Source organism: Amaranthus tricolor, chromosome 5 (genome assembly GCF_026212465.1).
Source record: "Amaranthus tricolor cultivar Red isolate AtriRed21 chromosome 5, ASM2621246v1, whole genome shotgun sequence".
Lineage (NCBI taxonomy): Eukaryota > Viridiplantae > Streptophyta > Magnoliopsida > Caryophyllales > Amaranthaceae > Amaranthus > Amaranthus tricolor.
The window spans coordinates 3,810,208-3,821,554 of NC_080051.1; positions in this window are offsets into that span (position 1 = coordinate 3,810,208).

The following is an 11,347-nucleotide window of genomic DNA, read 5'->3' on the forward strand; positions in this document are numbered from 1 at the left end:
TTACAATTGAGAACCATAGTCATTTGCTTTAAATTTCGTGCTAATGTGACCTGTTAAGGTTTTTAAGGGTTTTTTTCATTTTCTCGCACCAAGGTTTTTAAACTTAGTTTCTTTGGCATGAAACTTGGAACAAAATACTATTTTTTATATATTATTGTGTTGAAATGGATAGAATTTTAAAAAATAGTCATATCCTTAAATTACGTGCTAAGTTGCATATTTACGGTTTTTAAAGCATTTTTGGCAATTTCTTGCATAAATTAGTTCAAATTTTTTTAAGTTGCATGAAACTTGGCAAGTCACTCTATTTTGTATATCTATTATTGTGTTCAAATAGTTAGATTTGAAAACAATTGTCATATGCTTGAAATTACGTTTTAGTTAAGTTTTTAAGGTTTTTAAGCGTTTTTGGCACTTTCGTGCATAAAGTAGTTCAAATTTGGTTTGTTTAGCATGAAACTTGGTATACAACACTATTTTGTATATATTATTGTGTTGAAATGGTTAGAATAGAAAACATTAGTCATATGCTTGAAAGTAGGTGTTAAGTTTCGTTTTTATGGTTTCTCAAAGCATTTTTGGCACTTTCTCGCATAAACTAGTTCAAATTTCGTATGTTTGGCATGCATCTTGGCACACAACACAATTTGGAATATATTATTGTGGTCAATTGGTTAGAATTGAAAACTATCGTAATATGCTTGAAATTACGTGCTAAGTTGCGTTGTTAAGGTTTTTAAGCGTTTTTGGCACTTTCGTCCATAAAGTAGTTCAAATTTGGTTTATTTAGCATGAAACTTAGCCTACGACACTATTTTGTGTATAGTTTTGTGTTGAAATGGTTAGAATAGAAAACATTAGTCATATGCTTGAAATTACGTATTAAGTTTCGTTTTTATGGATTTTTAAAGCATTTTTGGCACTTTCTCGCATAAAGTAGTTCAAACTTCGTATGTTTGGCATGTAACTTGGTATATATACAACACAATTGGGAATATATTATTGTGGTGAATTTTTTGGAATTGAAAACAATCGTCATATGCTTGAAATTACGTGCTAAGTTGCGGTTTTAAGGTTTTTAATCGTTTTTGACGTTTTCTCGCATAAAGGAGTTCAAACTTGGTTTGTATGGAATGAAACTTGGGATACAATACTATTTTGTATATGTTATTGTGTTGAAATTGTTAGAATTGAAAACAATAGTCATATGCTTGAAATTACGAGCTAAGTTGCACTTTAAACGTTTTTAAAGCGATTTTTACACTTTCTCGCATAAATTAGTTCCAGTTTTGTTCGTTTGCCATGAATCTTAGCACACGATACTATTTGGAATATATTATTGTATTGAAATTGTTACAATTGAGAACCATAGTCATATGCTTTAAATTTCGTGCTAATGTGACCTGTTAAGGTTTTTAAGCGTTTTTTTCATTTTCTCGCACCAAGTTGTTTAAACTTAGTTTCTTTGGCATGAAACTTGGAACAAAATACTATTTTTTATATATTATTGTGTTGAAATGGATAGAATTTTAAAAAATAGTCATACCCTTAAATTACGTGCTAAGTTGCATATTTACGGTTTTTAAAGCATTTTTGGCAATTTCTCGCATAAATTAGTTCAAATTTTTTTAAGTTGCATGAAACTTGGCAAGTCACTCTATTTTGTATATCTATTATTGTGTTCAAATAGTTAGATTTGAAAACAATTGTCATATGCTTGAAATTACGTTTTAGTTAAGTTTTTAAGGTTTTTAAGCGTTTTTGGCACTTTCGTGCATAAAGTAGTTCAAATTTGGTTTGTTTAGCATGAAACTTGGTATACAACACTATTTTGTATACATTATTGTGTTGAAATGGTTAGAATGGAAAACATTAGTCATATGCTTGAAAGTAGGTGTTAAGTTTCGTTTTTATGGTTTCTCAAAGCATTTTTGGCACTTTCTCGCATAAACTAGTTCAAATTTCGTATGTTTGGCATGCATCTTGGCACACAACACAATTTGGAATATATTATTGTGGTCAATTGGTTAGAATTGAAAACTATCGTAATATGCTTGAAATTACTTGCTAAGTTGCGTTTTTAAGGTTTTTAAGCGTTTTTGGCACTTTCGTGCATAAAGTAGTTCAAATTTGGTTTTTTTAGCATGAAACTTGGCATACGACACTATTTTGTGTATAGTTTTGTGTTGAAATGGTTAGAATAGAAAACATTAGTCATATGCTTGAAATTATGTATTAAGTTTCGTTTTTATGGATTTTTAAAGCATTTTTGGCATTTTCTCGCATAAAGTAGATCAAACTTCGTATGTTTGGCATGTAACTTGGTATATATACAACACAATTGGGAATACATTGTTGTGGTGAATTTGTTGGAATTGAAAACAATCGTCATATGCTTGAAATTACGTGCTAAGTTGCGGTTTTAAGGTTTTTTAATCGTTTTTGACGTTTTCTCGTATAAAGGAGTTCAAACTTGGTTTGTATGGAATGAAACTTGGGATACAATACTATTTTGTATATGTTATTGTGTTGAAATTGTTAGAATTGAAAAAAATAGTCATATGCTTGAAATTACGAGCTAAGTTGCACTTTAAACGTTTTTAAAGCGATTTTTATACTTTCTCGCATAAATTAGTTCCAGTTTTGTTCGTTTGCCATGAATCTTAGCACACGATACTATTTGGAATATATTATTGTATTGAAATTGTTACAATTGAGAACCATAGTCATATGCTTTAAATTTCGTGCTAATGTGACCTGTTAAGGTTTTTAAGCGTTTTTTTCATTTTCTCGCACCAAGTTGTTTAAACTTAGTTTCTTTGGCATGAAACATGGAACAAAATACTATTTTTTATATATTATTGTGTTGAAATGGACAGAATTTTAAAAAATAGTCATATCATTACGTGCTAAGTTGCATATTTACGGTTTTTAAAGCATTTTTGGCAATTTCTCGCATAAATTAGTTCAAATTTTTTTAATTTGCATGAAACTTGGCAAGTCACTCTATTTTGTATATCTATTATTGTGTTCAAATAGTTAGATTTGAAAACAATTGTCATATGCTTGAAATTACGTTTTAGTTAAGTTTTTAAGGTTTTTAAGCGTTTTTGGCACTTTCGTGCATAAAGTAGTTCAAATTTGGTTTGTTTAGCATGAAACTTGGTATACAACATTATTTTGTATATATTATTGTGTTGAAATGGTTAGAATAGAAACATTAGTCATATGCTTGAAAGTAGGTGTTAAGTTTCGTTTTTATGGTTTCTCAAAGCATTTTTGGCACTTTCTCACATAAACTAGTTCAAATTTCGTATGTTTGGCATGCATCTTGGCACACAACACAATTTGGAATATATTATTGTGGTCAATTGGTTAGAATTGAAAACTATCGTAATATGCTTGAAATTACGTGCTAAGTTGCGTTGTTAAGGTTTTTAAGCGTTTTTGGCACTTTCGTGCATAAAGCAGTTCAAATTTGGTTTATTTAGCATGAAACTTGGCATACGACACTATTTTGTGTATAGTTTTGTGTTGAAATGGTTAGAATAGAAAACATTAGTCATATGCTTGAAATTACGTATTAAGTTTCGTTTTTATGGATTTTTAAAGCATTTTTGGCACTTTCTCGCATAAAGTAGTTCAAACTTCGTATGTTTGGCATGCAACTTGGTATATATACAACACAATTGGGAATATATTATTGTGGTGAATTTGTTGGAATTGAAAACAATCGTCATATGCTTGAAATTACGTGCTAAGTTGCGGTTTTAAGGTTTTTTAATCGTTTTTGACGTTTTCTCGCATAAAGGAGTTCAAACTTGGTTTGTATGGAATGAAACTTGGGATACAATACTATTTTGTATATGTTATTGTGTTGAAATTGTTAGAATTGAAAACAATAGTCATATGCTTGAAATTACGAGCTAAGTTGCACTTTAAACGTTTTTAAAGCGATTTTTACACTTTCTCGCATAAATTAGTTCCAGTTTTGTTCGTTTGCCATGAATCTTAGCACACGATACTATTTGGAATATATTATTGTATTGAAATTGTTACAATTGAGAACCATTGTCATATGCTTTAAATTTCGTGCTAATGTGACCTGTTAAGGTTTTTAAGCGTTTTTTTTCATTTTCTCGCACCAAGTTGTTTAAACTTAGTTTCTTTGGCATGAAACTTGGAACAAAATACTATTTTTTATATATTATTGTGTTGAAATGGATAGAATTTTAAAAAATAGTCATATCCTTAAATTACGTGCTAAGTTGCATATTTACGGTTTTTAAAGCATTTTTGGCAATTTCTCGCATAAATTAGTACAAATTTTTTTAATTTGCATGAAACTTGGCAAGTCACTCTATTTTGTATATCTATTATTGTGTTCAAATAGTTAGATTTGAAAACAATTGTCATATGCTTGAAATTACGTTTTAGTTAAGTTTTTAAGGTTTTTAAGCGTTTTTGGCACTTTCGTGCATAAAGTAGTTCAAATTTGGTTTGTTTAGCATGAAACTTGGTATACAACATTATTTTGTATATATTATTGTGTTGAAATGGTTAGAATAGAAAACATTAGTCATATGCTTGAAAGTAGGTGTTAAGTTTCGTTTTTATGGTTTCTCAAAGCATTTTTGGCACTTTCTCACATAAACTAGTTCAAATTTCGTATGTTTGGCATGCATCTTGGCACACAACACAATTTTGAATATATTATTGTGGTCAATTGGTTAGAATTGAAAACTATCGTAATATGCTTGAAATTACGTGCTAAGTTGCGTTGTTAAGGTTTTTAAGCGTTTTTGGCACTTTCGTGCATAAAGCAGTTCAAATTTGGTTTATTTAGCATGAAACTTGGCATACGACACTATTTTGTGTATAGTTTTGTGTTGAAATGGTTAGAATAGAAAACATTAGTCATATGCTTGAAATTACGTATTAAGTTTCGTTTTTATGGATTTTTAAAGCATTTTTGGCACTTTCTCGCATAAAGTAGTTCAAACTTCGTATGTTTGGCATGCAACTTGGTATATATACAACACAATTGGGAATATATTATTGTGGTGAATTTGTTGGAATTGAAAACAATCGTCATATGCTTGAAATTACGTGCTAAGTTGCGGTTTTAAGGTTTTTTAATCGTTTTTGACGTTTTCTCGCATAAAGGAGTTCAAACTTGGTTTGTATGGAATGAAACTTGGGATACAATACTATTTTGTATATGTTATTGTGTTGAAATTGTTAGAATTGAAAACAATAGTCATATGCTTGAAATTACGAGCTAAGTTGCACTTTAAACGTTTTTAAAGCGATTTTTACACTTTCTCGCATAAATTAGTTCCAGTTTTTTTCGTTTGCCATGAATCTTAGCACACGATACTATTTGGAATATATTATTGTATTGAAATTGTTACAATTGAGAACCATAGTCATATGCTTTAAATTTCGTGCTAATGTGACCTGTTAAGGTTTTTAAGCGTTTTTTTCATTTTCTCGCACCAAGGTTTTTAAACTTAGTTTCTTTGGCATGAAACTTGGAACAAAATACTATTTTTTATATATTATTGTGTTGAAATGGATAGAATTTTAAAAAATAGTCATATCATTACGTGCTAAGTTGCATATTTACGGTTTTTAAAGCATTTTTGGCAATTTCTCGCATAAATTAGTTCAAATTTTTTTAAGTTGCATGAAACTTGGCAAGTCGCTCTATTTTGTATATCTATTATTGTGTTCAAATAGTTAGATTTGAAAACAATTGTCATATGCTTGAAATTACGTTTTAGTTAAGTTTTTAAGGTTTTTAAGCGTTTTTGGCACTTTCGTGCATAAAGTAGTTCAAATTTGGTTTGTTTAGCATGAAACTTGGTATACAACACTATTTTGTATATATTATTGTGTTGAAATGGTTAGAATAGAAAACATTAGTCATATGCTTGAAAGTAGGTGTTAAGTTTCGTTTTTATGGTTTCTCAAAGCATTTTTGGCACTTTCTCGCATAAACTAGTTCAAATTTCGTATGTTTGGCATGCATCTTGGCACACAACACAATTTGGAATATATTATTGTGGTCAATTGGTTAGAATTGAAAACTATCGTAATATGCTTGAAATTACGTGCTAAGTTGCGTTGTTAAGGTTTTTAAGCGTTTTTGGCACTTTCGTCCATAAAGTAGTTCAAATTTGGTTTATTTAGCATGAAACTTAGCCTACGACACTATTTTGTGTATAGTTTTGTGTTGAAATGGTTAGAATAGAAAACATTAGTCATATGCTTGAAATTACGTATTAAGTTTCGTTTTTATGGATTTTTAAAGCATTTTTGGCACTTTCTCGCATAAAGTAGTTCAAACTTCGTATGTTTGGCATGTAACTTGGTATATATACAACACAATTGGGAATATATTATTGTGGTGAATTTTTTGGAATTGAAAACAATCGTCATATGCTTGAAATTACGTGCTAAGTTGCGGTTTTAAGGTCTTTTAATCGTTTTTGACGTTTTCTCGCATAAAGGAGTTCAAACTTGGTTTGTATGGAATGAAACTTGGGATACAATACTTTTTTGTATATGTTATTGTGTTGAAATTGTTAGAATTGAAAACAATAGTCATATGCTTGAAATTACGAGCTAAGTTGCACTTTAAACGTTTTTAAAGCGATTTTTATACTTTCTCGCATAAATTAGTTCCAGTTTTGTACGTTTGCCATGAATCTTAGCACACGATACTATTTGGAATATATTATTGTATTGAAATTGTTACAATTGAGAACCATAGTCATATGCTTTAAATTTCGTGCTAATGTGACCTGTTAAGGTTTTTAAGCGTTTTTTTCATTTTCTCGCACCAAGTTGTTTAAACTTAGTTTCTTTGGCATGAAACTTGGAACAAAATACTATTTTTTATATATTATTGTGTTGAAATGGATAGAATTTTAAAAAATAGTCATATCATTACGTGCTAAGTTGCATATTTACGGTTTTTAAAGCATTTTTGGCAATTTCTCGCATAAATTAGTTCAAATTTTTTTAATTTGCATGAAACTTGGCAAGTCACTCTATTTTGTATATCTTTTATTGTGTTCAAATAGTTAGATTTGAAAACAATTGTCATATGCTTGAAATTACGTTTTAGTTAAGTTTTTAAGGTTTTTAAGCGTTTTTGGCACTTACGAGCATAAAGTAGTTCAAATTTGGTTTGTTTAGCATGAAACTTGGTATACAACACTATTTTGTATATATTATTGTGTTGAAATGGTTAGAATAGAAAACATTAGTCATATGCTTGAAAGTAGGTGTTAAGTTTCGTTTTTATGGTTTCTCAAAGCATTTTTGGCACTTTCTCGCATAAACTAGTTCAAATTTCGTATGTTTGGCATGCATCTTGGCACACAACACAATTTGGAATATATTATTGTGGTCAATTGGTTAGAATTGAAAACTATCGTAATATGCTTGAAATTACTTGCTAAGTTGCGTTTTTATGGTTTTTAAGCGTTTTTGGCACTTTCGTGCATAAAGTAGTTCAAATTTGGTTTATTTAGCATGAAACTTGGCATACGACACTATTTTGTGTATAGTTTTGTGTTGAAATGGTTAGAATAGAAAACATTAGTCATATGCTTGAAATTATGTATTAAGTTTCGTTTTTATGGATTTTTAAAGCATTTTTGGCATTTTCTCGCATAAAGTAGTTCAAACTTCGTATGTTTGGCATGTAACTTGGTATATATACAACACAATTGGGAATACATTGTTGTGGTGAATTTGTTGGAATTGAAAACAATCGTCATATGCTTGAAATTCCGTGCTAAGTTGCGGTTTTAAGGTTTTTTAATCGTTTTTGACGTTTTCTCGCATAAAGGAGTTCAAACTTGGTTTGTATGGAATGAAACTTGGGATACAATACTATTTTGTATATGTTATTGTGTTGAAATTGTTAGAATTGAAAAAAATAGTCATATGCTTGAAATTAGGAGCTAAGTTGCACTTTAAACGTTTTTAAAGCGATTTTTATACTTTCTCGCATAAATTAGTTCCAGTTTTGTTCATTTGCCATGAATCTTAGCACACGATACTATTTGGAATATATTATTGTATTGAAATTGTTACAATTGAGAACCATAGTCATATGCTTTAAATTTCGTGCTAATGTGACCTGTTAAGGTTTTTAAGCGTTTTTTTTCATTTTCTCGCACCAAGTTGTTTAAACTTAGTTTCTTTGGCATGAAACATGGAACAAAATACTATTTTTTATATATTATTGTGTTGAAATAGATAGAATTTTAAAAAATAGTCATCTCATTACGTGCTAAGTTGCATATTTACGGTTTTTAAAGCATTTTTGGCAATTTCTCGCATAAATTAGTTCAAATTTCGTATGTTTGGCATGCATCTTGGCACACAACACAATTTGGAATATATTATTGTGGTCAATTGGTTAGAATTGAAAACTATCGTAGTATGCTTGAAATTACGTGCTAAGTTGCGTTGTTAAGGTTTTTAAGCGTTTTTGGCACTTTCGTACATAAAGTAGTTCAAATTTGGTTTATTTAGCATGAAACTTGGCATACGACACTATTTTGTGTATAGTTTTGTGTTGAAATGGTTAGAATAGAAAACATTAGTCATATGCTTGAAATTACGTATTAAGTTTCGTTTTTATGGATTTTTAAAGCATTTTTGGCACTTTCTCGCATAAAGTAGTTCAAACTTCGTATGTTTGGCATGCAACTTGGTATATATACAACACAATTGGGAATATATTATTGTGGTGAATTTGTTGGAATTGAAAACAATCGTCATATGCTTGAAATTACGTGCTAATTTGCGGTTTTAAGGTTTTTTAATCGTTTTTGACGTTTTCTCGCATAAAGGAGTTCAAACTTGGTTTGTATGGAATGAAACTTGGGATACAATACTATTTTGTATATGTTATTGTGTTGAAATTGTTAGAATTGAAAACAATAGTCATATGCTTGAAATTACGAGCTAAGTTGCACTTTAAACGTTTTTAAAGCGATTTTTACACTTTCTCGCATAAATTAGTTCCAGTTTTGTTCGTTTGCCATGAATCTTAGCACACGATACTATTTGGAATATATTATTGTATTGAAATTGTTACAATTGAGAACCATTGTCATATGCTTTAAATTTCGTGCTAATGTGACCTGTTAAGGTTTTTAAGCGTTTTTTTTCATTTTCTCGCACCAAGTTGTTTTAAACTTAGTTTCTTTGGCATGAAACTTGGAACAAAATACTATTTTTTATATATTATTGTGTTGAAATGGATAGAATTTTAAAAAATAGTCATATCCTTAAATTACGTGCTAAGTTGCATATTTACGGTTTTTTAAAGCATTTTTGGCAATTTCTCGCATAAATTAGTACAAATTTTTTTAATTTGCATGAAACTTGGCAAGTCACTCTATTTTGTATATCTATTATTGTGTTCAAATAGTTAGATTTGAAAACAATTGTCATATGCTTGAAATTACGTTTTAGTTAAGTTTTTAAGGTTTTTAAGCGTTTTTGGCACTTTCGTGCATAAAGTAGTTCAAATTTGGTTTGTTTAGCATGAAACTTGGTATACAACATTATTTTGTATATATTATTGTGTTGAAATGGTTAGAATAGAAAACATTAGTCATATGCTTGAAAGTAGGTGTTAAGTTTCGTTTTTATGGTTTCTCAAAGCATTTTTGGCACTTTCTCACATAAACTAGTTCAAATTTCGTATGTTTGGCATGCATCTTGGCACACAACACAATTTTGAATATATTATTGTGGTCAATTGGTTAGAATTGAAAACTATCGTAATATGCTTGAAATTACGTGCTAAGTTGCGTTGTTAAGGTTTTTAAGCGTTTTTGGCACTTTCGTGCATAAAGCAGTTCAAATTTGGTTTATTTAGCATGAAACTTGGCATACGACACTATTTTGTGTATAGTTTTGTGTTGAAATGGTTAGAATAGAAAACATTAGTCATATGCTTGAAATTACGTATTAAGTTTCGTTTTTATGGATTTTTAAAGCATTTTTGGCACTTTCTCGCATAAAGTAGTTCAAACTTCGTATGTTTGGCATGCAACTTGGTATATATACAACACAATTGGGAATATATTATTGTGGTGAATTTGTTGGAATTGAAAACAATCGTCATATGCTTGAAATTATGTGCTAAGTTGCGGTTTTAAGGTTTTTTAATCGTTTTTGACGTTTTCTCGCATAAAGGAGTTCAAACTTGGTTTGTATGGAATGAAACTTGGGATACAATACTATTTTGTATATGTTATTGTGTTGAAATTGTTAGAATTGAAAACAATAGTCATATGCTTGAAATTACGAGCTAAGTTGCACTTTAAACGTTTTTAAAGCGATTTTTACACTTTCTCGCATAAATTAGTTCCAGTTTTTTTCGTTTGCCATGAATCTTAGCACACGATACTATTTGGAATATATTATTGTATTGAAATTGTTACAATTGAGAACCATAGTCATATGCTTTAAATTTCGTGCTAATGTGACCTGTTAAGGTTTTTAAGCGTTTTTTTTCATTTTCTCGCACCAAGGTTTTTAAACTTAGTTTCTTTGGCATGAAACTTGGAACAAAATACTATTTTTTTATATATTATTGTGTTGAAATGGATAGAATTTTAAAAAATAGTCATATCATTACGTGCTAAGTTGCATATTTACGGTTTTTAAAGCATTTTTGGCAATTTCTCGCATAAATTAGTTCAAATTTTTTTAAGTTGCATGAAACTTGGCAAGTCGCTCTATTTTGTATATCTATTATTGTGTTCAAATAGTTAGATTTGAAAACAATTGTCATATGCTTGAAATTACGTTTTAGTTAAGTTTTTAAGGTTTTTAAGCGTTTTTGGCACTTTCGTGCATAAAGTAGTTCAAATTTGGTTTGTTTAGCATGAAACTTGGTATACAACACTATTTTTGTATATATTATTGTGTTGAAATGGTTAGAATAGAAAACATTAGTCATATGCTTGAAAGTAGGTGTTAAGTTTCGTTTTTATGGTTTCTCAAAGCATTTTTGGCACTTTCTCGCATAAACTAGTTCAAATTTCGTATGTTTGGCATGCATCTTGGCACACAACACAATTTGGAATATATTATTGTGGTCAATTGGTTAGAATTGAAAACTATCGTAATATGCTTGAAATTACTTGCTAAGTTGCGTTTTTATGGTTTTTTAAGCGTTTTTGGCACTTTCGTGCATAAAGTAGTTCAAATTTGGTTTATTTAGCATGAAACTTGGCATACGACACTATTTTGTGTATAGTTTTGGTGTTGAAATGGTTAGAATAGAAAACATTAGTCATATGCT